At 36.1% G+C, this 27,293-nt stretch overlaps 1 pseudogene; it reads right to left on the reverse strand.

Annotated features, from left to right (window-relative positions):
• Window positions 1-16,626: 16,626 nt before the first annotated feature.
• On the reverse strand, window positions 16,627-17,603 carry LOC133092415 (lipid droplet-associated hydrolase-like; annotated as a pseudogene).
• Window positions 17,604-27,293: the final 9,690 nt, after the last annotated feature.

Here is a 27,293-nt window from a genome sequence, read left to right on the forward strand (position 1 = left end):
CACTAGAATTATCTACAAAATTTACCTGTTCCTGAACCCAACCTGACAATCTTTGGCAGGTGAGAACAAAGCATCTTTCCTTCTCTTCCCCCCGCCGCCAGCTTTATTAAGATATAATTGACATATAAGGTTGTGTAAATTTAAGGGGTAAAATGTGATGACTTGATACACATACATTTTGCAAAATGATTGACACAATAAGTTTAGTTACACCTTCACCTTACATGATTACACTTTTGTTTTTTTGTTGTGGTGAGAACATTTAAGATTTACTCTCCAAGCAACTTTCAAGTATACAGTACAGTATTGTTAACTATGGTCATCGTGCTGTACCTTAGATCCCCGGAACTCATAACTAAAAGTTTATACCCTTTGACCAACAGCTCCGCATCTCCCCGATCCCACCAGCCCCTGGAAACTACCAATCTATTCTTTGTTTCTGAGTTCAACTTTTTTTAGATTCCACATATAAGTGAGATCATTCAGTATGTGTCTTTCTCTATCTGACTTATTTCACTCAGCATGATGCCCTCGAGGTCCATCATGTTGTCACAAATGAAGACGGAAAGGATTCCTTCTTTTTATGGATGAGTAATATTCCACTTCATATATATACATATATATATATATATGTATGTATATATATTTCCTTCATTCTTTCATGGATGGACACTTAGGTTATTTCCGTATCTTGGCTATTGTGAATACTGCTGCAGTGAACATCAGGGATGCAGATACCTCTTCAGGATTTCATTTACTTGCATTAGTATCTGTGCATTTGAGGAACCAGTCTCTTCTTTTAGCCTTTCTCAGCAGTTGGGAGGGACTGCTGACTTGCTTCTCTGCCCTGGCAGGCTGTAGGATGTGCTTTATAGTTGCCTAGAATCTCTGGCCAGGCTTCCTGTTTGGGTGGGCTGGTGACTTGCTTTCCTGCCCAGGCAGGGCCCTAGAATGGACTCTGAGGCTGGGATGGCCTACCTGCTGGTGAGTAAAACTCAGAAGAACTGCTGACCAAGCTTACTGGCCAGATGGGGCCACTAGCTTGGCTCTGCAGATAAAGAGAGCCACTGGTACTCTGCCTGGGTACTATTGCCAGCAGGAATGCAGTCTGCCAAGATCTGCATGCTTGTTGCTGTGAGCCCTGTCACCCTTCTATGTCTCTAGCTGATTCCCCCAATGATTCCCAGGAGGCAATACCTCGTAGGTTCCCTAAAAGCATCCTGTAATGCTGGAGAAGCTGGATGTCCACCTTGGGCTTTCCTTTTTCCACTGGAGAAATGGTAGGTCCTTGGTGTAGTGTTGGACCAGCCTGGGGGAGGTGGTTTTTCACAACTCTTGTCATCCAAGAGGTTGCTTTAACCTTATTCCCAAGTGGGATCTTCACAAAAGTGTCTTGTCTATGGATAATTGCCAGTTGTTCTTTCTGTGAGGGGAATTGAAGTCGGGAACCATCTATTTCTCCATCTTGCTGTGTCACTCTGTCTTTATTTCTAATACAAACTTTAGGTGATTCTTAGGCCTAGTAATGTTAGAGAACCATTGGTTTATTAGACATTGGGATACCACATTGACTGTATGAAAAAAATGTGTATGTTCTTGTATAACACTCAGAAGCCTCTGTCTTTTTCTATAACATGACAGAAGATGTAATAGTCCTGGTTAAATTTTATTTCACCCTCATTTATAACATTGTGACCAAGCTAATAAGTCTACTGTATTCTAACTCAGAAGGCCAGGTATATAGACTCTTCTCCCTGGGTTTAGAGAGAATTCTCTGATATGGTGACAAGAATAGCTTCTGTACCTGAGAATAAAGTTTCTAATCAGCAAGGGCAGGGAAATACTCTTGGAATACAATATATTAAGTTCCAGAGGGATGCCCATAACTAAAGTCAGGGGACTTGATATGGAGATGAAGTCTTGCATACATTTAGGTATAGGTTAAAAGTCACCAGGATTTAGGCATGTCGTTAACTTTCATTTTATTCGCAGGCTATAGATGTCAAAGTCTTGCCAGGAAAATATTTCAGGCAAGGAGTTTAAATGAGTGCTATCAATACCCTTGGAAGGATGAGGGAAACAAATGTCAGAGAAGGCTCATGGAAATCTCAGGAAATTTTTAAGTTGCAGAAATTATAGAAAAACAGCACTGCTAATTTCAGCAACTTGCAGTACCTAATTAATTGATTCATAGGCAAATATCTGGAAGACACAACATAACCTTGCTTTCAGCCCAAATCAGTGTGCTTGCCTACTATTGTTAGCAGGACTAAAATGAATTCTATTTCTCATCTACCTCTAAAATCTTGTGAAAGCGACTTTCTTTGGCAGAATCTAAGCTGGGACTCAGCTAGGGATTTAGTCTAAAAAATGTAGTTTTCTATGCTTCTTTCTTCAGAGATACAGGAGACAAGTTAGAGAGACAGATATATTGCTGAATACAAGCAGACATTATCCATATTGCCTAAGCCATAATCATATGTGATGTTCTTCTTCCCTTTTCTGAGATTAAGAGAGACTGGGAGCTTGTTAGAATGCAGATTCCTAGTATTTCCCCAATAGAATCAAGCATCTATACTGTTCAGAAGCACAAAAAATATCCTCATTCATACTAGATTTTAAGAATCACTTCCCTAGAAGAAGAATCAAGTTATTTTATATTTCAATAAAATATATGTCTCAAGTTTTGAATGAAAACCTAATGTGTAATGGATTCTGGAAGCAAAAGCCTAGTTGTGTATATACCAACCCATGCACATCAGTATATACTTGCGTATTTAATATTATTTATCAAATTTAACACAATTACTACAACTGATTTGGACACTATTATAAAGCTTAGAAATAGATTAAAAATGTGAAAGGCAAAGGTTTTGGCATAAACTGCAAAATGATAATTTTATAAGAATAATTTTCTAGATTATTCTTAAGAGTCGTGATTCTCTTCATGTTTAAGGGAGCAATTAAGGATCTCCCCACAGTAATTTTAATGATTCTAAATGTGAATAGCTATGAAATTTTAAACAAACCTACCTTTTATTGCTAAGGTAGGTTAAATTATATTTTAACTATTTATCTTACAATGTAAGTTATAGTCATCATCTAAGTATCTTCATAAAATATGTGTCTCACTGGGAATAATGTCTAAAATGTGGAGGCAGTGCTCATTATTCTCAAAAGCCCCATTCTCACCTAAAATTTGTGAATCTCTAATATTTTCAGTTGATTTAGGAAAAAGAACCAGATGACATTCAGTTAATTTTCCTAACGTTCAAGTTACTTCAGACCAAGTTAGATCTGGCCTAAAAGAACTAGGTCTCCAAGGAGACTTAACTTTATTCTCTTTATAAATCTATAATTTCTGGGGGTTGCCTCCCTTACTCTCAGAGGCTTCTCATGAGTTTATAGCAACTGGTGGAAAAGTTAACAAAAACATCTTAAGTTCATTTCTTTTCAGTATACAACTTTCAGCACAGGATGAACTTTTTATGAAGTTACTGTTCTCCTTTTTTTTTTTTTTTAACATCTTATTTGGAGTATAATTGCTCTACAATGGTGTGTTAGTTGCTGCTGTATAACAAAGTGAATCAGCTATACATATACATATATCCCCATATCTCCTCCCTCTTGCGTCTCCCTCCCTCCCACCCTCCCTATCCCACCCCTCTAGGTGGTCACAAAGCACTGAGCTGATCTCCCTGTGCTATGTGGCTGCTTCCCACTAGCTATCTATTTTACATTGGTAGCATATATATGTCCATGCCACTCTCTCACTTCGTCCCAGCTTACACTTCCCCCTCCCTGTGTCCTCAGGTCCATTATGTGTGCCTGTGTCTTTATTCCTGTCCTGCCCCTAGGTTCTTTAGAACCATTTTTTTTTTTTTTTTAGATTCCATATATATGTGTTAGCATACAGTATTCGTTTTTCTCTTTCTGACTTACTTCACTTTGTATGACAGACTCTAGGTCCATCCACCGCACTACAAATAACTCAATTTCGTTTCTTTTTATGGCTGAGTAATATTCCATTGTATATATGTGCCACATCTTCTTTATCCATTCATCTGTTGATGGACACTTAGGTTGCTTCCATGTCCTGGCTATTGTAAATAGATCTGCAATGAACATTGTGATACATGACTCTTGTTGAATTATGCTTTTCTCAGGGTATATGCCCAGTAGTGGGATTGTTGGGTCATATGGTAGTTCTATTTTTAGTTTTTTAAGGAACCTCCATAGTGACTGTATCAATTTACATTCCCACCAACAGTGCAAGAGGGTTCCCTTTTCTGCACACCTTCTCCAGCATTTATTGTTTGTAGATTTTTTGATGATGGCCATTCTGACTGGTGTGAGGAGATACCTCATTGTGGTTTTGATTTGCATTTCTCTAATGATTAGTGACGTTGAGCATCCTTTCATGTGTTTGTGGCAATCTGTATATCTTCTTTGGAGAAATGTCTATTTAGGTCTTCTGCCCATTTTTGGATTGGGTTGTTTGTTTTTTTGATATTGAGCTGCATGAGCTGCTTGTAAATTTTGGAGATTAATCCTTTGTCAGTTGCTTCATTTGCAAATATTTCTCCCATTCTGAGGGTTGTCTTTTGGTCTTGTTTATGATTTCCTTTGCTGTGCAAAAGCTTTTAAGTTTCATTAGGTCCCATTTGTTCATTTTTGTTTTTATTTCCATTTCTCTAGGAGGTGGGTCAAAAAGGATCTTGCTGGGATTTATGTCATAGAATGTTCTGCCTATGTTTTCCTCTAAGAGTTTGATAGTGTCTGGCCTTACATTTAGGTCTTTAATCCATGTTGAGTTTATTTTTGTGTATGGTGTTAGGGAGTGTTCTAATTTCATTCTTTTACATGTAGCTGTCCAGTTTTCCCAGCACCACTTATTGAAGAGTCTGTCTTTTCTCCATTGTATATTCTTGCCTCCTTTATCAAAATAAGGTGACCATATGTGCGTGCATTTATCTCTGGGCTTTCTCTCCTGTTCCATTGATCTACATTTCTTTTTTTGTGCCAGTACCATACTGTCTTGATTACTGTAGCTTTGTAGTGTAGTCTGAAGTCTGGGAGCCTGATTGCTCCAGCTCCATTTTTCGTTCTCAAGATTGCTTTGGCTATTCGGGGTGTTTTGTGTTTCCATACAAATTGTGAAATTTTTTTGTTCTAGTTCTGTGAAAAATGCCATTGGTAGTTTGATAGGGATTGCATGGAATCTGTAGATTGCTTTGGGTCGTATAGTCATTTTCACAATGTTGATTGTTCCAATCCAAGAACATGGTATGTCTCTCCATCTATTTGTATCATCTTTAATTTCTTTCATCAGTGTCTTATAGTTTTCTGCATACAGGTATTTTGTCTCCCTAGGTAGGTTTATTTCTAGGTATTTTATTCTTTTTGTTGCAATGGTAAATGGGAGTGTTTCCTTATTTTCTCCTTCAGATATTGCATCATTAGTGTATAGGAATGCAAGAGATTTCTGTGCATTAATTTTGTATCCTGCTACTTTACCACTGTTCTCCTTTTAATCCCTTTCCATACCTCATCAACACCATTTATCTGATCATTTCTTATTCTGCCTGCACTAGCCTGTAATCTGGATTCTTCCTTGATCTGTTCAGTATTCCAGCCTCCCTTGGGTCAGTGCCACCTTAGCTGACATACACTTGGTCTTCCACAGTTTTCTATACCTGCAAGCAGCAGGACTAACTTTTTCTCTTTAGGGTAGAGCATAAGATTGATAACCTGACAAAGCAATTACAGTAAAACTCTATTACAGGGCACTGCACTGTTTCACAGATTTGATTATACCTTGGGTCAAACTATGACCATTGTGTACATTGTGCATTTCTCTTTATATAACATAGAAGGAGCCTACAAGGTGGGTTTATCTTATCCTCTGACATCAGCATTATTACAGTGGTCTCTTTTATTGCACTGATTCATGTTGCTAGATAGAAAAAAAATTACTTTCTATGCAATTTTCAAGGACTAGCAGATAAACAATGTCAGAAAATAATATCAGGCATCATTTTGTCTTGTAATATAAGCTTATCCCATTACGTATTGTCCCAGTTATAAAATATAGTTGGTGATTTATAGTCATAGGCCAAATATTTTAGAAATGGTTTTATGTGAAAGATGTTCTAAGAAGATATGCTATTTGACTTAAGTAAAAATATTTATTCATATTACTGATGATAGCAGATGTCTCTGATGCCTGCATGTTACATCTCTCCATTCCACAGTTCTGTGCACTTAGACTCACCTTGTGCTAAGGCTCCCATTCCGTGCACTGATCTCTTGTCTTCAGGACTGATGCATTAGGCACAGTGCCTGGCCCATACTACTTTTAGGAGCCCACAATAATGTTTTAAATTTCTTTTATAATTAGAAGAAACCAACTTTAAGTCTATAAAAATGTTTTAATATATAATAGTAATATATTTTTCTTTATACAAATGCAGTCATAAAATGAGAATTTAAATTCTTTTTATGGTGAAAGGGGCCAGTCACAGTCATAATGTGGCCTTGCATATCTTTCCACTTTTTCCATGGTTGTCTGCTTGGCCATATGTAAGTACAGCTAGGATGTATAGGGGAGTTAACATCCCCGAGGGCAACAAGGTGGGAGTAGCAGCCAGGTAAACAATTTTGAGAGGAATTTTTATGTTTCCAGAAAGAATGAAGTCCCTGTTGCCCCTCTATCACATCTTCATATACTTTATAAAGCACATTTATATACATTTTTCTTCATCTTTTTCTTGATGTGTAGAGTCAATTTCTCACTTTATAGGTATAGAGAACACAAACTAAGACTCTTGACTCTGTACTTCATCACCAATTTCAATCTTTTAAAATATAAAAATGTTCTTTAGATTTCTTGTTCCCAATTATATTTACTTTTATACTAACAGATTTATTAAGATTTAATTCACATACCATAGATTTCACCATGGTAAAGTATACCATGCGGTGGTCTTCAGTATATTCACAGACTTGTACAGTCATCACCATTATCTAATTTTTGAACTTTTTCATCACCCCCAAAAGAAACCTCATACCAATTTGTAGTCATTTCCTCTTTCTTCTTTCCCCCAGCTCCTGGAAACCACTGATGTACTTTCTGTCTGCATAGATTTGCCTATTCTAGACATTTCCTATAAATGGCATTATATAATGTACAATCTTTTGTGATTGGTTTCTTCATTTAGCATAGTGTTTTTAGGGTTCGTTCATGTTGTAGCATGGATAAGTACTTTATTCATTTTTATGGCTAAATAATGTTCCATTGTATGAGTACACTACTTTTGTTTATTCATTCATCCGTTCATAGACATTCGTACGATTTATGCTTTTTTGACCATCAGGAATAATGATGCTATGGACATTTGTGTGCAAGCTTTTGTGTAAATATATATTTCAAGTCTCTTGGGCTTTTACCTAGGATTGAAATTGCTGTGTAAAATGGTGACTCCATGTTCAACCTTTTGAGGAACTGCCAAATTGTTTTCAAAAGTGCTTCACATTTTCACATCCCCACTAGCAATTTTTGAGTGTTCTAATTCACCACAGCTTTGCCAATACTTATTCCTGTCTTTTTTATTTTAGCCATTCTTGTACATGTAAAGTGGCATCATATTGCAGTTTTGATTAGCATTTTCCTAATGACTACTTATGTTGAGCATCTTTTCATGTGCTTTTGGCCATTTGTATATTTTCTTTGGAGAAATGTCTATGCAAATATTTTGCACATTTTTAATTGGGTTGCCCTTTATATATTGTGCATACAATGTTATTATCAGATAAATTATTGCAGATATTTTCTCCCATGTGAGAATCATTTCATTTTCTTGATGGTTTTCTTTGAGTCATGAATGTTTTTCATTTTAATGAAGTTTAACTATTTTTTCTTTAATACTTGTGTTTTTAACGTAATGCTAAGAAACCATTGCCTAACCAAAGGTCACAAAGATTCACTCCTGTATTTAGTTTTTAGTTTTATATTTTTAGCTTTTAAATTTATGTCTGTGATCCATTTTGAATTAATTTTTGTACATGGTATGAAGTACAGGTCCAATTTCATTCATTCTTTTGCATGTGAATATCTAGGTGACCCAACACCTTTCATTGAAACAGCTATTATTTTCCCACTGAGTTTTCTTGATAACTTGTCAAAAACCAATTGACCATGCTGTAAGAATTTATTTCTGTATTCTCAATTCTATTCTATTGACCTACATGTCTATCTTTGTGTCAGTACCTCATGTCTTGATTAATGTAGGTTTTTAGTAATTTTTGGAATCAGGAAGTGTGAATCCTCCAACTTTGTTCTTTCCTCCAAGATTGTTTTGGTTATTCTGTGTCACTTATATTTTCATATGAATTTTAGGAGCAACTTCTCATTATCTACTAGAAAGACAGCTGGAATATATGATAACAGTTGTGTTGAATCTGCAGGCCATTTTGGGGAGTATTTCCTCAGTGTACAAATTGTCAATCCATGAATATGAGATGTTTTCCACGTACTTAGGACCTCCTTAATTTCTTTCAACCATGTTTTGTAGTTTTAAGTTTACAAGTCTTGTACTTTTGTTGAATTTATTCCTATTTTATTCTTGTTGGTGCTATTATAAATGGAATTGTTTCTTTAATTTCATCTTCAGATTGTTCATTGCTAGTGTTTAGAAATGTAATTGACTTTTGTTCTTTGATTTTGTACCCAGTAACTTTGCTGAACTCATTTATTCACTCTATAGTTTTTCTTAATGGATTCATTATGATTTTTCTATAGACAAAACTATGTTATCTACAACTAGAGGTGGTTTTACTTATAATTTTCCAATATTGGTGCTTTCGTTTTCTTTTTCTTACCTAAATGCCCAGGCTAGGATCCTCATTCCAATGTTGAAATGACATGGAGTGAGTGTATATCCTTGTCTTATTCCTGATCTTAGGTAAAGCTTTCACAATTAAGTATGATATTAACTGGAGATTTTTCATAGATATGCTTTATTGTTTGAGAAAGTTTCCTTTTGCTACTACTTTGTTAGGTATTTTTTTTTTATATAATGAAAGGGTATTGGTTTTTTTCAAATGCTTTTTCTACGTCTATTAAGGTGATCAAATGGTTTTGGTCTTCTACATAATATGGTGTTATATTATGCATGTATTGTTTTTTTGTATTTTGAACCAACCTTGTCTTACTGTACTTGACATAGTGTACAGTTTTTTTTTTAATTTATTGCTGGACTCAATTTGTTAGTATTTGGTTGAGAAGTTTTGCATCTATATTAATAAAGGATATTAGTCTGATTATTTTTCTCTTGTGTTGTCTTTGCCTGGTTTTGATAGTAGGGTGATGTTGACCTCATTGAATGATTTGGGAAATAATCACTCCTCTATATTTTAGAAGGGTTTCTGAAGATTTGGTGTTATTTCTTCTTTGAATATTTTTGTTAGTATAAGCCAGCAAAGTGATTTGGGTGTGGGATTTCCTTTGTTTTTTTGATTACTAATTAACTCTATTTTTATAAATCTTTGCAGATTTTAAATTTTATTTTTTGAGTTAATTTCAGTAGTTTGTTTCTTCCTGGGAATTTGTCCATTTCATCCAAGTTATTGCATTTTTTTGGCATACAAATAAGGTACCTTATATTATCTAGTGTTATTATCTTGTATCCTTTTTTTATCCTGCAAAGAAGATAGTGATATCCCTTTTTCCTTTCTGAATTTAGTCATTTGAGTCTTGTCTCTTCTTTCCTGGTTACTCTAGCTAAAGTTTTGCTAATTTTGTTTAAACCTTTCCAGAGAAACAACTTTTGTTGGTTTTCTCTATTTGTTTTTCTATTTCTATGTCCTTTTCTTCTGCTCTATCCTTTATTATTTTTTTCCTTCTGCTTGCTTTCGGTTTTGATTGATCTTTTTGTTTCTTCAGGTGAAAAGTTGGGGTGTTCATTTGAGATCTTTCTTTTTTAATACAGGTGATAACAGCTATAAATTTCTCTCTATACACTGCTTTAACTGAATCTCCTGAGTTTTGGTATTTTGTGCTTTTTATTCATCACAAAGTATTTTAAAATTTTTCTTGTAATTTGTTTTTTGAGCCATTAGTTTTTTAAGAGCATATTGTTTATTCTCCACATATTTGTGTAATCCCCAAATTTCTTTCCTTTATTGATATCTCATTTAATTCCATTGTGGTTGGAGATTATACTTTGTATCATTTAAATCTTTTAGAATTCATTGAGGCTTACTTTAAGGCCTATCAAATGGTCTATCTTGGTGAATATTCCACATACACTTAAGAATAATACTCTGACGTATATACTCTATTGTTGGATTGGTTGTTTTATAGATGTCTAAGTCTATAAGTTGTCTTGTCTAAGTTGATTTTTTAAATGTTGCTTAATTCTTCTATTTCTGTGTTTTTCTTCTGCTTAGTATTTCTATCCACTATCTAAAGTGGAATACTAAAGTCTCTAGTGATTGTTCTTGAGTTGTTTTCCCCTTCAATTATGTCAATTTTTGCTTCATGTATTTTAGGGCATTAAGTACATATATGATTATAATTATCATATCTTTCTGTGGGTTGACCTTTTATATTCTAAAATATCCTACTTTGTCTCTGGTTATTTTTGTCTTTAAGTCTATTATGGCTGATAATATTATAGTAACTGCAGTTCTTTGTATGGTATATTTTTTTCCTTCCTTTCACTTTCAACCTATTTATGGCTTTGAATCTAAAGTGCATAACTTGCAGACAGCAATTAGTTCATGGTTTTTAAAAAAAATTATTTATTTAATTATTTTTTATTTTTGGCTGTGTTGGGTCTTCATTGCTGCGTGTGGGCCTTCTCTAGTTGTGGCGAGCGGGGGCTACTCTTTGTTGTGGTGTGTGGGCTTCTCATTGCAGTGGCTTCTCTTGTTGTGGAGCACGGGCTCTAGGCCTGCGGGCTTCAGTAGTTGTGACATGCAGCTCAGTAGTTGTGGCTCGCGGGCTCTAGAGCACAGGCTCAGTAGTTGTGGCGCATGGGCTTAGTTGCTCCATGGCATGTGGGATCTTCCCGGACCAGGGCTCGAACCTGTGTCCCCTGCATTGGCAGACAGATTCTTAACCACTGCGCCACCAGGGTAGACCCAGTTCATGTTTTTTAATCCCTTCTGCCAGTCAGAATTTTTTTGAGTGTTAAATCCACTTAGATTTAATGCAATTACTGATTAGGTGAAGCTTAAGTCTGACATTTTTGCTATTTTTTTCTATCTATCTTAAGTCTTTTTTGTACAGTTATTCCTTTTTTTTTTTTTTACTACTTCTTTTTTGCTAAATAGATATTTTCTAGGGTATTTAACTCTCTTTTGTTTCCCTATCATATTTTTTAGTTATTTTCTTGGTAGATCTCCTAGGGATTACAATTAACATCCTAAGTAAAGCAATCTAGTTTATATTAAGGCAAATTGAATTTATATAACGTATAAAAACTTTGCCCCAATATAGCTCCATTCTCCACTTCTTTGTCCTATTTTCATATAAATAAACACTTTTATATAAGTTCATCCACATAGTTTTATAATTTTTTCTTTGTACAGAAGTGAAGCATTACAAAGAAAAATACATTCACAATGTCTTTTGTATTTACCTATGCAGTTACTTTCACCAGTGCTCTTATTTTTTCCCATTGATTTGAGTTATCGTATAGTGTCTTTTCCTGAAGGACTCATTTAATATTTCTTATGAGGGAAGTCTTCTAGTGATGAAATCTCTCATTTTTTGTTTATTAGGGTATGTGTTAATTCCTCCTTCAATTTTGAAAGATAGTTTTGCTGAATACAGAATTCTTAGTTAACATTCATTTTCTTTCAGCACTTTGAATATGTCATCCCACTGCCATCTGGCATCCATTATCCTATGAAGAGTCAGCTGTTAATTTTATTGAGAATTCCTCATATGTGATGAGTTGCTTCTCTCTTCCTGCTTTCATCATCCTTTTTGTCTTTGGCTTTTATCAGTTGCACTATGATGTGTCTAGAAGTGGATCTCTCTAGTTCATCCTTCTTGGAGTTAACTGAGCTTTTTGGATGGGCAGATAAATGTTTTTTATCAAATTTGGAGAGTTTATTTTCTTTTTAAAAAATTTTTTTACTGTTATTTATTCAAATATTCTTTCTTCTCCATTCTCCTCTCTTGAGATTCCAATTATGCATATGTTAGTAAGCTTGATGGTATGTCACAGTATTCTGAGACTATATTTATTTTTCTTTATTCTTTTTTTCTTTCTGTTTCTCAGATTGGATAACCTTAATTGACCTATCTTCAAGTTCACTATTTCTTTCTTTTTCTCTCCATTCCAGTCTGCTGTTTATCCCCTCTAGTGAGTATTTTATTTCATTTTAGTTATTATACTTTTCAACTATAGACTGATTTCTGTTTTCTTTTTTAATAGTTTCTATCTTGATTAATATCTGTTTGTTGAGACATTGTTCCCACAGTCTCCTTAATTCTTGAGACATGGTTTCCTTTAGCTCTTTGAACATAGTTATATCGGCTTTGAATATTAAGCCCAATGTCTGAACCTTCTCAGGGGTAATTTCTATTGACTGCCTTTTTTCCTTGTGCATGGGTCATGCTTTTTTGTTTTTGTTTTTTGTGTGTCTCAAAATGTTTTATTGAAACTTATATATTTTAAGTAGTATAATGTGGGATCTGGTGACTCAGATCCTCCCCTCCCCTAAAGTTTGTGTTATTGCTGATTGTTGAGTTATTTTTGTTGTTCTTATTGCTATTTGTTTGTTTGATGTCTTTCCTGGACTAATTCTGTAAGGTCTATATTCTTTGACTTGTGTGGCCACTGAAGGCTCTGCTTCGTTGGTGTCAATTTCAGCTAATGATTTGAAAGAGATTTTCTTAAATGCTTTGAGCCATTAAGTCTCCCAGTCTTAGCAGAAGAGCCCTATATTTGTTTTGGTGTTTCCTTTCATTGCTCATGCAGGCAGTTTACAACTCTGTCTTAGCTTTCATTCACTTCCTCCTTGTCAGAGCTTCACGGTCAGACAGAGCTGAGGATTAGGTCTTCTTTCCTTTTTCTTTGGCATGAACACAAGCTTTCACATGGGCATTATCTTCTTGATTTCTAGGAATAAGTTAAAGCTTAAAAAGTCCACTATTAATCTCATTCTCCATTTTTAACTTTTAAGTTTTTGGTCATCCTCTTCCTATTGTCACCTCAGGCAGGTGAGATTTTAAACAGTTGCCACTGATTATTTTAGATAAAGACCCATGGTATAGACTGTTTTCCACGAACAAGCTCTGATTCTGAGATTTAAGCTTTTGGGGAACTGTACAGACAGGTAGATAGTGAAAATAATCTGGGATGGAACTTGAAGGGGATTTCTTTTATTTTTCTAAATAATTATTTGTATACATTTCAAAATCATCTCAAACTTACAAAAAAGTTGCAAGTACAGATAACTTTTTTTTCCTCTGAACCATTTGAAAGTAAATTGACATAATGCTCCGTGATTCCCAGACATTTTAGTGTGTCTTCAGTACAGGTAAAGAGATTCTCCTAGTTATCCACAATACAACCACTGAAATCAGAAAATTAACATTGATCTCTTATTCCCAGCTAATCTTCAGATCCCATTCAATGAAGTTTTGCAAACTGTCCCAAGAGTGTTTTTTTTTTTTTTTTAAAGCAACAAAAGCATCTAATCCAGAATCAGGTATTATATTAAGTTGCTGTGTCTCCTCAAGTCTGGAATTAAATTTAATTTTAATATAATGAAGGACAAAGAAAAATCAAGACTTTGGAGGTCACTGGCTCTTCAAGGGTTGAGTGGAGAGGCCAATGGTGAGAGGGCTGCTGCCTTGGACATCCAGCCACAAAAAGCCACAGGGGCTGCCTCTGGAGATTCTTCCCCACGGTCCAGAGCAGACTGGGAACAACTGGTCATGATTTTTTGTTCAGGCCTTTCACTTAGCACTAGATAACCCCAGATGAAGTTATTAAATAATCTAAGTGACCGACCAGTATATATAGGCAGAAATGCTTCTGGAAAATGGATTTCATCCCCTGCTTACCAACTTTAGTCTTTTGTTTATTTTTATTATTATAATGTTTAATGATATTTATTAATATAGCCAATCTTTATTGAGAAGATACTCTTGTTTAGGCATTTTGCTAAATGCTTTCATTTAATCATCGCATTGAAATCTTCTAACAATATGAGGTATGTATTATTATTAATCCTATCTTATAAATGAAGACAATGAGGCATGGAGAAACTAGATGAAGTTGTCTAAAATCACACAGATGGTAAGGCCTCCAGAGTTCACATACCTTGTCACCTCATACATATGCATGGAAACATTTTTGTTTAATTCCTTATGAAATAAAATGAACTTCAATTTCCTGAAATCTGATTCTTCCTTCTCTAAAACAACCATTGAAAAAATGGCTTTTCAATTTAAGAGGGAGACTTTGACCCTAGTCTAACTCAGGAGGACACTAAGATTTTACCCTTCCTCCCTCAACAGACAGAGATCAGGCCAGGCAAGGTCATTAAGTGTGGGTAAAACATTTATTTTGAAAATTCATTTGGTGCTTAGATGATAAACAGGAATTAAGAGCCAGTATCTTTTACTTTATTGTTTTACTTCTTATCATTTTTTAAGCTCTGGTAAACTTTGGTGTATCAGATATAATTTCATACATGTGGACTCCTGAAATATGAAGTAATGTTGTAAAATAACACTAAAAGAAAAGCTGGGCATGCTATTCTTTATTCCAGTAGCACAATTTACCCAGTACTTGCTTAAGTGCTTCAGGTTCGTACTGTTGAGCGTCTCCTGTGTGCACGGCACTTCAGAGCCATGAGACCCAGCTCCCAACATAAGATTTCCAGAAGGCCTCCCCACACAGTTGCCAGTAAGGACTTTGTATGCAGCCTTGCACCAATGGCTTATGCACCTACTGGCTCCTTTCCTGGGGCCAGGAGACCTCCTTGCCTGGAGCTTGGCTCTTACCCTCTGAGAAGTCATTTGCCCCGATACGGAAGCCATGCCAGAGGATCGTAACTCATTCAACACTTACCACTGGGTTGGGAGCATATCAGAGCTGAATCTTTCATCAGGGGGCTTTAGGTTTTGAGAAGAAGGACAACATCCCATTGTCCTTAAGGAATGATAACACCATGAGGAATTTCCTCTAGGAGAAAATAGAATGCTTCTATCTATCATCAGCCATCTTTGCAGTCAGTGGGATTTATTGGCTCCTAAGGTCCCAGGATTCAGTCAGTGTAGGAAGCCATATCATTAGCCTACTCTAGGTCAGAGAACAAGCCTCTTCTTTACTGAACCCCAAGGTGTCCAGAGAGCGTGAATTCACATAATTTAATCAGTTCTTTTGGTTCATTAGTGAAATAATTTCTTTCTGACTAACAAAGCTAATGCAGAAGTGGAAAACTCATTTATGGTGATTCTCTATTCAGCAATTTAAAGATGCCCTTTCAAAAATTACTTATAGAAGATTGTCATCAGACAAGAATCATAATGTAGCTAACAATCTATCTTCACTGCTTATATAGTACTTGGCTCATTGCTGGTCCTCAATGGAATTTGACTGAAGAAAATCACAGAAGGGGCAGTTGCATGTGGGCAGGTACAGGGTTGATTTGGGACAGCCCAGTGCCTCCCCATCTTGGCTCTGGAGAAGAGGAGCCAGCAGAGCTTGCTGGCTGGCTGTGGAGGAAGGTATAGTTAGGATCCTTCAATAACTCTTATTAGTTGTTAGTTTACCAGAAGAATATCTGACAAAATTTATTCACTGACTACTGAAGGTAGATCAGGAAGTCATACTCCTCAGGGAAGGAAACGAGCAGTGCTTCCCCTGCCATTGGCTCTGTTTGGGTTTGTTCCACTGGCAGCCAGACAGAAGGCTGACTTGGTGGTTTGAGACACGCTGCATGGTGGTGACAGGTAGGACGTGCAGGCTATCCTGGGATCCAGTCTGATTCTGATAATCTCAGCCAAGACCTGTGCAAAGTTAGTCCGGGATGATCTTCAGTTTCTGTCCTTAAGAGAGAGCTGGTCCACTGCCAAGATCCACTGCTCATCACTCCCTGCTCTACTGGAACTTGAGTATATTCTTCTCATGATCTCATACACTTCACATATCCGACTACACACATAACATTCACAGGTCTCTTACATTTTCTAGTAGGTCTTTCATAATTTTCTCTAGGGGAGCCTGTTCTACACTGTAACTCAATTAAAATCAACTAAATTTAGATTTCCTTTTGTATGCAAGGATTCTGCCTAGCAAAACTGTATGGTGCCACTGGGCATCTTGTGCAAACATGAGACCTTGTTTAGATCACTGTGTTCCCGGAGTCTTGGAAAATGTGTTGTTAATCCTATGGAATATTGATCAACTGTGTATATTTCAGCCTATAGCCTGGGGAGCTAGGAGCTGATAGTTTCTAGGCCAAGAGGGTCTCACTTTTTTTCTCTTCTAATATAAAACATTAAAAGTTAACATTTACCTACTAAGTATACTACTTACTACTAAGAGGCAGTACACCTACTGCCTCTATGTCAGTGCTTGTTCCTTGTGTCAGTATTTATAGTTTAGACAGATCATCCTTTAGCCAGTCAGCTTCCATGTTGGGCTCCTGGTAAACAAATAGAGGATAAACGCATGAAGTATTTTTTTTCTCACAGAGTTGAATATCTCCTTCTGGAAAATCTTTCTTCATGTCTTCATAGTATGCTTTTGGACACCAACCATCTGTAGTATCATAGTAAAATGTGAGCTTAGGTACATGTTCTTTTATGGTTTCATTGTCTCTTTACCGCCTCCATCATTTCTTGGCTCCCAAGGTAGGCAGCACTAATGAGGCAGAATGGTTCCAATGCATTCAGAAAGGAAAATTCACTCTGTACGTTAATCATTCGAAGGAGCACTCTGATCATCGAGGACTTGATTTTCTCAGGCCATGATTTAAGTAGTAAGTAGCCAGGCACATAGAGAACATATCAAAGCCGGCACAAAAGTGGATTGGCGAGCTTGCTGTTGGGTGACTCAGTCATTCGCTCAATTGCTGGATAGAGCAGAAAGCAGCGAATTATTGGGAGCTCAGGGGCGTGCTTCAGAATCTGAAGGGAAAAATAGCAGCCTACAGAATGACCAATGACCACGAGTTTCATTTCCTTTGGCACATCAGTTCTCAGGAAAGCTAGTTTGTATTCTCCTTGACCACAGAGTCCATAGATGTCCTTAATTTCTCGAGCATTCGGATCGTCCGAAAGTTGTCAGAATCTTCTTGTCTTTGGGGGCCACGGCATGCCCAGCATGACTGATAACCCAAACTGGAAAGCGTCTTTTTGTTGAAGAATACAAAGCCTTTGCAAATGGCACATAAAAGGCAGAAAAACCTGTGTTACCAGTAATAAAGAAAATAAGCAGCTTAGGTCTGTTGGCACTTTGAGTATTAACGCGGTCAATCCAGGGCCCACATTTTAGAACCTGTGTTTCAGCTCCACAACATGAAATGAATTCCTCAAGCACAGGAGTTTCTTCCTTGATTTCTGAGTCCATTTCTGTCTGCCTAGGAGGCAGCGGGCTGTATCGTGACCATGTTGGTTAGGAAGGGGATTTTTTTAATCCATTCTGCTCCCTCCAATGTCTGCAGGGCTGCTGGTTTTCACAGTTGCTGCTAGCCAGGCTATTGTTTTTCAAGACTACTGTAAAGTAGGGAGTAAGGCGTGGGCACAGGGCCTATTATAACATTTCAAACCTCACTTATCTTACTTTTTTATTGAATAATGTTTTCTAAGGTACTTTTCACGCATTTGGTTGATTTCTAGAGTTCTAAAAAGTTGATTTTGCCAATCATTATCATTGCTTTTATGGAGGAGCAGCTTTTCAGAGGTCTTGCTCTGCCATTCCTGAAATGCTTCTTATCCAAATGTATTTTCAGTCTACATGTCTAGTTTTCACCTCAATATTCTTAGTACTCAGGTTCTGAAGTAAATAAATATCTAAAGTGGAAGAAATCCAAACTGAAGATATCCACTATCCTGGCTTACTAAATTCAAGGGTGAATTTACTGTGGTTGTGAGTCTAACAGGAGTCCGTACTTTTTTTTTCATTCTGGAAAAAAATATATATCACATAATGTGAAAACAAAGTGAACAGCATGTTCTTTAGTTTGAATTTTACTATAAATTGCTTTCTAGATCTGGAACTTGTTCAGAACATTTTTTAACAGATTAAATTTTGCCTTCTTTAATAAAGGAATAATGTGTCCTCTATGGTGAACAAGCGTTGTAGCAAAATTCTGTATTTATACTGATGCTCAACATTGTGTATTATATATTGTCTTTGTATAACTATCAAATTACAGAACTTCCAGATGCTCTTGCTTACAAACAAGCCTGCATCTAAACACTATCTACTTAACTTACATCCAAAAAAAAAGAAAGAGCCTATATATCCCCCGTAAAGAAAATTGTTACAATACCTCATAACTGAGATGTATGTATGTATATCTGCTTGCCACGTTAAAAAATCTTTTGCTTGTGCAAAATTAAGAGAAAAACCCCAACATGGTTCACCATGGAAGATACAAAAATCAACTCTCTGAAATTATGTGATGTTAATTATAAGGTGGGGAATAATATATTGAAGGTATTATTATCACTATTGTTATTTACAAAGCATTTGCTTAGTAACTTACAGGTAATAAATGGCTGTTTTACCCACTTCCTATGATTTCATTTACATTTTCAATGTTTTATTTACTCCTCTATCTGCCCTGTATCAGCCAGTTACATTCTGTATGTATTCATTGATTCATAACTTCATTTATTTACTTTATACCTATTAGGTATCAGCTGTAAGCTCTTTAAGGGAAGGGACTAGGTCTTATTCATTTTTGTCTGCCTAATTTCTATCACATTGGCTATATAGGAAAATGGATATAAAAATAGAAAAATATAAAACAGTGCAATATTTTAGTATTACATACTTATTTTTGAGATTACAAATTGGTTGTTCCATATGAAATTGTTAATATTTGATTATTTATTTATTTATTTTTGGCTGCATTGGGTTCTCATTGCTGCACGCAGGCTTTCTGTAGCTGTGGCGAGTGGGGGCTACTCCTCGTTTCGGGGCAGGCATCCCATTGTGGTGACTTCTGCTGCGGAGCACGGCCTCCAGGCATGCGGGCCTCAGTAGCTGTGGCACGCGAGCTCGCGGGCTCTAGAGTGCAGGCGCAGTAGTTGTGGCGCATGGGCCTAGTTGTTCCGTGGCATGTGGGATCCTCCTGGACCAGGGATTGAACCCTTGTCCCTGCGTTGGCGGGTGGATTCTCAACCAGTGTGCCACCAGGAAAGTCCCAATATTTGATCATTTTTGACTTTGCAAAATGGAACTTAATGTGATCCACCTTAATATATGCATAGAATAGTTAAAATATCAGACTCCAATTCATAGAACAGGTGAAATTTGACTTCACTTCAGGATTTAGTTTGGAAGCAGGGAATTTGGTGATTATCACCTTAAAGTATATACACCGCCATGTTCATTGCATCATTATTCACAATAGTAAATAATGACATGGAAAAAGCCTATGTGCCCAATAATGGATGAAATGATGAAATGTGATACACACATACACACACATAAACACTGGAATATATTTCAGCCACAAGAAGGAAGAAAATCAGCCTTTTGCAACACAAGGATAAAGCTTGAGGGCATTGTTCTGACTGATAGAAGTCAGACAGACAAAAACAAATACTGTATGATCTCATCCTTATGTGGAATCTGAAAAAGCTGAACTCATAAAGAACTCATAAATAGTGCTTGCCAGGAGTCTGGGATAGGGGAAATGGGGAGATGTTGATCGAAGAGTATAAACTTCCAGTTATAAATTGAATAAGTCCTGGGGATCTAGTTTAAAGCATGGTGAATATAGTTAATGGTACTGTATTGTTTACTTAAAACTTGCTAAGAGAGTAAATCTCAAAAGTTTTCACTATACTACAAAGAAAGGTAATTATGTGCAATGATCGAGGTGTTAACCCTATTGTAGTAATCATTTCACAGTATATATGTGAATCAAATTGTCATGTTGTGCACCTTACACAATATTTCAATTATATCTCAATTCGCTGGAAAATATGTCAAAAATAATTACTGTTTAATCTTAAGTGCAATTGTATTCTTTTTCCCCTTGAATTTACTTATGATAGATAAAATTTGTTCATTTTTAGACAGATAACATTGTCATACCACATATATCAGTTAAGATGATTTCTACTGGAAGAAATTGGAAGCCTGATTAAACTGGCCTAATGAGCGAGGACATTTTAAGCTTGCAACTAGGAACCCAGAGGAGTATGTGTCCCAGGATCAGCTGAGTTAGAAGGTTCCATTTTATTGTGATTCCCTCATTTATATTCTTTAGTTTGTTGGCTTCATGTCTTATACCCTGATGTACAAAAAAAAAAACCAGTGGAAGCCATCTTTTATATTTGCTTTCTCTTGAGTGTGATTCCTTCTCAAAAACCCCAGACTCTTTATATATCTATTCCTATGGCTGGGACATCTGCTGGTGGCACAGTGGTTAAGAACCCACCTGCCTCATTTCTGAACTCAAAGGATATCTCCATACGTCAGACAGTAAGTGGATCTGAATAGTACAAGGGGCGCAATGTAGCAAATGCTGGTGCCACATCTACATCCTATTAGTGAGTTCCAGACCATTTCCAACTGACAGCACTTGCATTTCTTTGCCTAAAGAACCCATCTATGCTAAGGGGTTAAGATTATGCTTAGACCCTTCAGACTACTCCAGGAAACACTGGTTTATGCCATTGCATGAGAGATATAATGATACTGACTATTAAAATGAATGTGCATTTGGGTATTTTCTATTCAGTGCAATGAGAGAAGAAATGCTATGAAAGAAGAAAATGACAGGCTCATTTCAGCTAACTGCCAACTCATGATACACAGTGAAATGTAGAAAGAGTCTATGGGAGGATTAAAGAGACTCTCATCTCCTATGGCTGTGGGGAAAATTTTGCTAAAAGTCATTCCCAAAACCTGAATGGGAAAACATTGTAATGATTAGGTAAATGCTTACCTAATGTACAAAGCTGGATACGACATCTGGTGAAGTTGCGCCGCTATATTTTAAGATAAAATATATAATTTGAACCAACGGCCATTTTGTGGCACTATATCCCTGACAGGTAGAATACACTGCTTTGAGAACTACTGCATGGAAATAAGACTTGCTTCTCTCATTGTCATTTCCATGACCCGTTTCGGAATTTGTGTTTCTATGTGCACAGCTTTAAGCACCATTGGAATAAAGAAACTAAAGTGTGGGGAGTGGTGGCTTGGGGGAAAAGGGGGAGGGGAGGTATGTTTCTATCAGGGAACACAAGTAAGGGTCCACTAATCCTGACCCTTAGTCAGGATTATGGCTGCTGCTTTGTCATTTTGGATTCCTCTTGACAGTAGATAAGCAGGCAGGAAAAAGGAGTTTATTAAGTCTTTAGTGTCTACATTCATTAATATTGTCTTGAACGCCAGCATGAAAATTCTGGAACAGGGTAGGTTATAATTACTTATATACACTGTTAACTGTTTAGGGCTCACTTTGCCCTTATTCTTATCCCTGGGATGATGTGAGAGGAACCATATGTAATCCTGCATGTAACAGGATCTACTGTAGGCAAGTATCGCAGAAAATAACTTTGGCATTTGTAGTAAAGAAGGAGCCAGCTGTCCTTCCTCTCCTTCTAAGAGTCTCTTTGGGAATATAATGGGAAGGATCCTGGGTCCTCACACTTTGGAATCTGAATAAATATTTCTAGGGAAAGACAAGACTTGTGTATACAGCTTTACAACTCAAAGGATATCTCCATATGTCAGACAGTAAGTGGATCTGCATAGTACAAGGGGTGCAATGTAGCAAATGCTGGTGCCACATCTACATCCTATCAGTGAGTTCCAGACCATTTCCAACTGACAGCACTTGTGTTTCTTTGCCTAAAATTTTGTTTGTTTGTCTTTACTGAAGAATTGGAAGTTACTTTGCAAAGGTAACAGATTTGAATATCAGGGTATGCACTCCTTGAGAGCGTATCTATGTCATGATTGAAGAAATCCGAATAAAAAACCCAGCTCTTGCTCCTGCTGAGAGAGGCATGTTTTTACAACATTTCTCAAAGTTTTTCTGTGGAATTACATTTTTAAAAAGTGTAGTTAATCTTAACTGATAACATTACCAGAGTGACCTCTAGGTGCCTTATCCCACAGTGATCTGTGGTGGTGGCTAATAGATCATGTTCTTTTTTGACAGTACGGCTGCTGCATAGGATGTGGACATATGTAACTTAAAATATATATATAGCTGACAAGCAGAAGGCTGATGTTGGATCCCCGAATGGAAATTGTTATAACTCACCTGATTTTCAGACCTAAGTTCAAACCCTGAGCATTTGGATTGAAGTGGAGGCTAGATCTCTTTGGCAAAGGACGTTGTAATGTCCCTTATTGTAAACTCTCCCCTAAAGAACTCTGCTGCCATTTAGTAGAGTATACTTAGAAAAAGAATATACAGAATTCTTTCATGTGCTATTAGATACTAACCATTAACTGATTCTGATATTGAAAGAACAGAAATATCATCATTATTTCTTGGTTTCCAAGAGTGCATATTGGGAATGATAAACTAAACAAATGCCAGATTGGCTACTATGGAGTCTACTATAGCTACTAAGAGTCCGTGTCAAGAAGGACAAAACAAAAGCCCCAGAAACTGCCCCTATTTCAGGCCTAAATTGTAAATCAGAAGGAATACCGGATCCTAGGATAATTTGCAGTGAATAATGTCATCCTCAAAGAATGAAGATGCAGTGATTACCAGCATATCCCAGTTTAATTCACCTGTACATTCCTGAGGGGAGAAGCAAATGAGCTGTGGAAAATGACAGAATAGTAAGTGGGGCCCCAATCTTAGCTGCTGTGCTGGATGTGGTGCTTTTACTGGAACTGATCAACATAGCCTAAAATTCTTGGATTGTGACTACTGATATGAGGAATAATTTATTTTAATCAACTTCAGAAATGAGGATCAAAAGTATTCACATTCACCTGGGAGGAAGACCAGTACACATTAACTTCTTGCCCCAAGATCATGTTAATTCTTCTCGGTCTCACTGTAGTCTGCAGGGACCTTGCTTTTCTTCCCTAATGCTGGCTTACTGTTTTGGTGAGTCATCCTAACATAATCTTGTTAACAAGGGGAAGGAAGTACTTTGGATTTTGTAGTGTAACACATATGTGCAAAGAATGGGAGATAAATACTCTAAAGATTCAGAGTCCTGTCTCAAAAGTGAATCAATAGTCTGGGGCATTTGGGGACAGCTCTCTCAAGTATAAGAAAATTTATTGCACTTTTTATTCTTACCACATATAAAGATGACTGAACTATGAGGTTTTCTCTCAGTTTCCGAGGCAGCATATCAATGTACTTGAAAATACTGCTACTGCTGATGTATACGGTGTGATTCAGAATACTGTTAGTTTTTAACAGGGGCCCAGGGCAAGAGAGTACCTTCAGTCAGTTGCAATCCATGTTGTACCGCTACTGGGCCACACGTGCTGCTAGTACCTCATCTTGAGCACACATTGTAGTTTACTACATTCTGCCCCACAGCCTAAGCTAATGCTGTGGGAACTCCACCTCCACGTAAGCAGAGTCCAAACGTAGAGAGTGGTTAAGGTGCCAGGAGCATTCCTTACCAAGTGGGTGTTAAGGGCTGGTTTATAAATGCTCTGGACTTCCATCTTTAAGACACAAAATTTTTACATATAGTTTGTAAAATATTGGTAAGCTTCACGGGAGTTTGTAGCAAAATACATCATCTATTGTTATAAAACAATCTCAGCCTCAGTTATACATCCTTATCTTTGGCTTTGCTCCTTCCTCTCTCACTCTCTCAGTTCCCTCACTGGCATATCTTGAGATCACCAACCAAATAAACCACAAGAGAACCAAGAAGAATTGTCTCCAAACATGGACTTACTGATTTTTAAAAATTGTTTATTTGTTTGCTATTTTATTAACTTATAATTTTCATCTTTCTACTTTCTTTAGGTGTAATTGTTTTTATTTTTCTAACTTATAAGCTGGTTAGTGAGCTCATTAAATTCTAGGCTTCCTTCTTCCTAATATATGCACTAAAGGCTATTGATTTCCCTCTAATCACAAATACACAACATATTGATAGTTGAATTTCCATTATTACAGGGCTAAAATGTTTTCTAATCTAATTTCCATTATGATTTACAAAAAGAAAACTTAATTACCAAACACTCAGGTATTTCCTAATTATTTTTGTTGTTGTTGTTGTTGATTTCTAGCTTAATTTCACCATGGTCGTGTTATACATTTCATATAATTTCATTCCTTGGAAACTTTTTGAGATATGATTGAGAGGCTAATTTGAGATCTATTTGGGTAAGTGCTTCATAGGCATGTGAAAATAATATTTATCTGTTACTATTAATTACAGTGTTCTTTGTATGTCAGTTAGATCAGGATTATTCATCTTGAGCAAACTTCTATACTTTTTTTGGTCTGCTCATGGTTATTTTGTCAATCACTGAAAGAAATTTGCTAAATCTTCCACTCTGATTATAAATCTGTTAATTTCTCCTTTTAGTTATGTCAACATTTGTTTTATATATTTTGAAGCCATTTAATTTGGGTGCATACTAACCACAATTGTTATCGTTTCCTGGTGTATTAATTTGTTTATTATACTGAAATGTCCCTTTTCTTTTGTAGCAATGTTTTTTGCCTTAATACCTACTTTTCCAAATATTAATATAGAAAAGCCAGATTTTTAAATTGAAATATAGTTAATATACAATGTTATGTTAATTTCATGTATCTTACATAGTGATTTGAAATTTGCATACATTATGAAATGATCACCACAATAAGTCTAGTAACCATGTGTCCCTATAAAAAGTTATTACAAAATTATTGATGATAATCTTTATGGTGTGTATTATATCTCTGTGACTTATTTATTTTATAACTGGAGGCTTGTAACTCTTAATCCCCTTTACCTATTTCACTCTGACCTACCCTACTTTGCTCTGTCAACCCCATTTGTTCTCTGTATCTGTGAGTCCATTTTTGTTATTTTGATCATTTGTTTTTGTTTTTTTTTTTAGATTACACATATAAGTGAGACCATATGGTATTTGTATTTCTTTGTTTGACTTATTTCACTTAGCATAATACCCTCTAGATTCATCCATGTTATCACAAATGGCAAGATTTCATTCTGTGTTATGGCTGAGTAATATTCTATTGTGTATATACCACATCTTCTTTATCTGTCCATCTATTGATGGACACTTTGGTTGCTTCCATATCTTGGCTATTGTAAATAATGATGCAATGAATATTGGTGTGCATGTATCTTTTCAAATTAGTGTTTTCATTTCTTTGGATATATACCCAGGAGTGGAATTGCTGGATCATATGGTAGTTCTAAGTTTTTTGAGGAATCTCCATATTGTTTTCCACAGTGGCTGCACCAATTAACATTCTCACCAATGGTGTATGAGGATTCCCTTTTCTTTACGTTGTCAACATTTTTTACTTGTGTTCTTTTTGATGATAGCCATTTGACAAGCGTAAGGTGATATCTCATTGTGGTTTTGATTTGCATTTACCTGATGATTAGTGATGATGAACATCTTTTCATGTGTCTGTTGGCCGTCTGAATGTCTTCTTTGGAAAAATGTCTATTCAGGTTCTCTGCCCATTTCCTAATTGAGTTGTTTGTTTTTTGATGTTGAGTTCTATGAGTTCTTTGGGTATTGACCAATTATCTGATATATTTTTTGCAAATATCTTCTCCCATTCAGTAGGCTGCATTTTTGTTTTAGTGATAGTTTATATTGCTGTAAAGAAGTTTTTTAGTTTGATGTAGTCTCATTTGTTTATTTTTGCTTTTGTTTCCCTTGCCTGTGAAGACAGATCCAAAAAAATATTGCGAAGACTGATGTCAAAGAGAATACTGCCTATGCTCTCTTCTAGGAGTTTTATGGTTTCAGTTTTTACATATAAACCTTTAATTCATTTTGCGTTTATTTTTATGTATTTTGTGAGAAAGTAGTCCAGTCTGATTCTATGCATGTAGCTGTCCAGTTTTCCCAACACCATTTATTGAAGAGGATGTCTTTTCCCTACTGTATATTTTTGTCTCCTTTGTCATAGATTAATTAACCATATTAATGTGGGATTCTTTCTGGGCTCTCTATTCTTTTCCATTGATCCATGCGTCTGTTTTTTGTGCCAGTCTGTTTTTGATTATTGTATCTTTGTAGTATAGTTTGAAATCAGGGAGCATGATACCTCCAGCTTTGCTCTTCTTTCTCAATATTGCTTTGGTTATTGGGGCCTTCTGTGTTTCCATACAAATTTTAGAATTGTTTGTTCTAGAATGCCATTGGTATTTTGATAGAGATTGCACTGAATCTGTAGATTGCCTTGGGTAGTATGGTTATTTTAACAATATTAACTCTTCCAATCCATGAGAACAGTGTATCTTTCCATTTGTTTGTGTTATCTTCAATTTCTTTCATCAGTGTCTTAAAGTTTTCAGAATACAAGTCTTTTACTTCTTCGTTTAGATTTATTCCTAGGTATTTTATTCTGTCTGATGCAACCGTAAATGGGATTGTTTTCTCAATTTTTCATTCTGATAGTTTGTTATTAGTGTATACAAATGCAACAGATTTCTGTATCCTGTGACTTTACTGAATGAATTTATTAGTTTTAACACTTGTTTATTGGAGTCGTTAGGGCTTCTCTTTATACTATTGTGTCATCTGCATATAATGACAGTTTTAATACTTGCTTTTTTATCTGGCTGCATTTTATTCCTTCTTCTTGCCTAATTACTGTGAATGGGACTTCCAATACTAGGTTGAATAAAAGTGGCTAGAGTGGACATCCATGTCTTCTTCAGGACCGTAGAGGAAAAGTTTTCAAATTTTTGCTATTAAGTATGGTGTTAGGTGTGGGTGTGTCATGTTTGACCTTTATGACACTGAGGTACATTTCCTCTATACCCACTTTCTTGAGAAATTTTTTATCATAAATGGATGTTGAATTTTGTCAAATGCTTTTCTCCTCATCCATTGAGGTGATCATGTAATTTTTATCCTTCATTTTGT

Source organism: Eubalaena glacialis, chromosome 5 (assembly GCF_028564815.1).
Source record: "Eubalaena glacialis isolate mEubGla1 chromosome 5, mEubGla1.1.hap2.+ XY, whole genome shotgun sequence".
Classification (NCBI taxonomy): Eukaryota; Metazoa; Chordata; class Mammalia; order Artiodactyla; family Balaenidae; genus Eubalaena; species Eubalaena glacialis.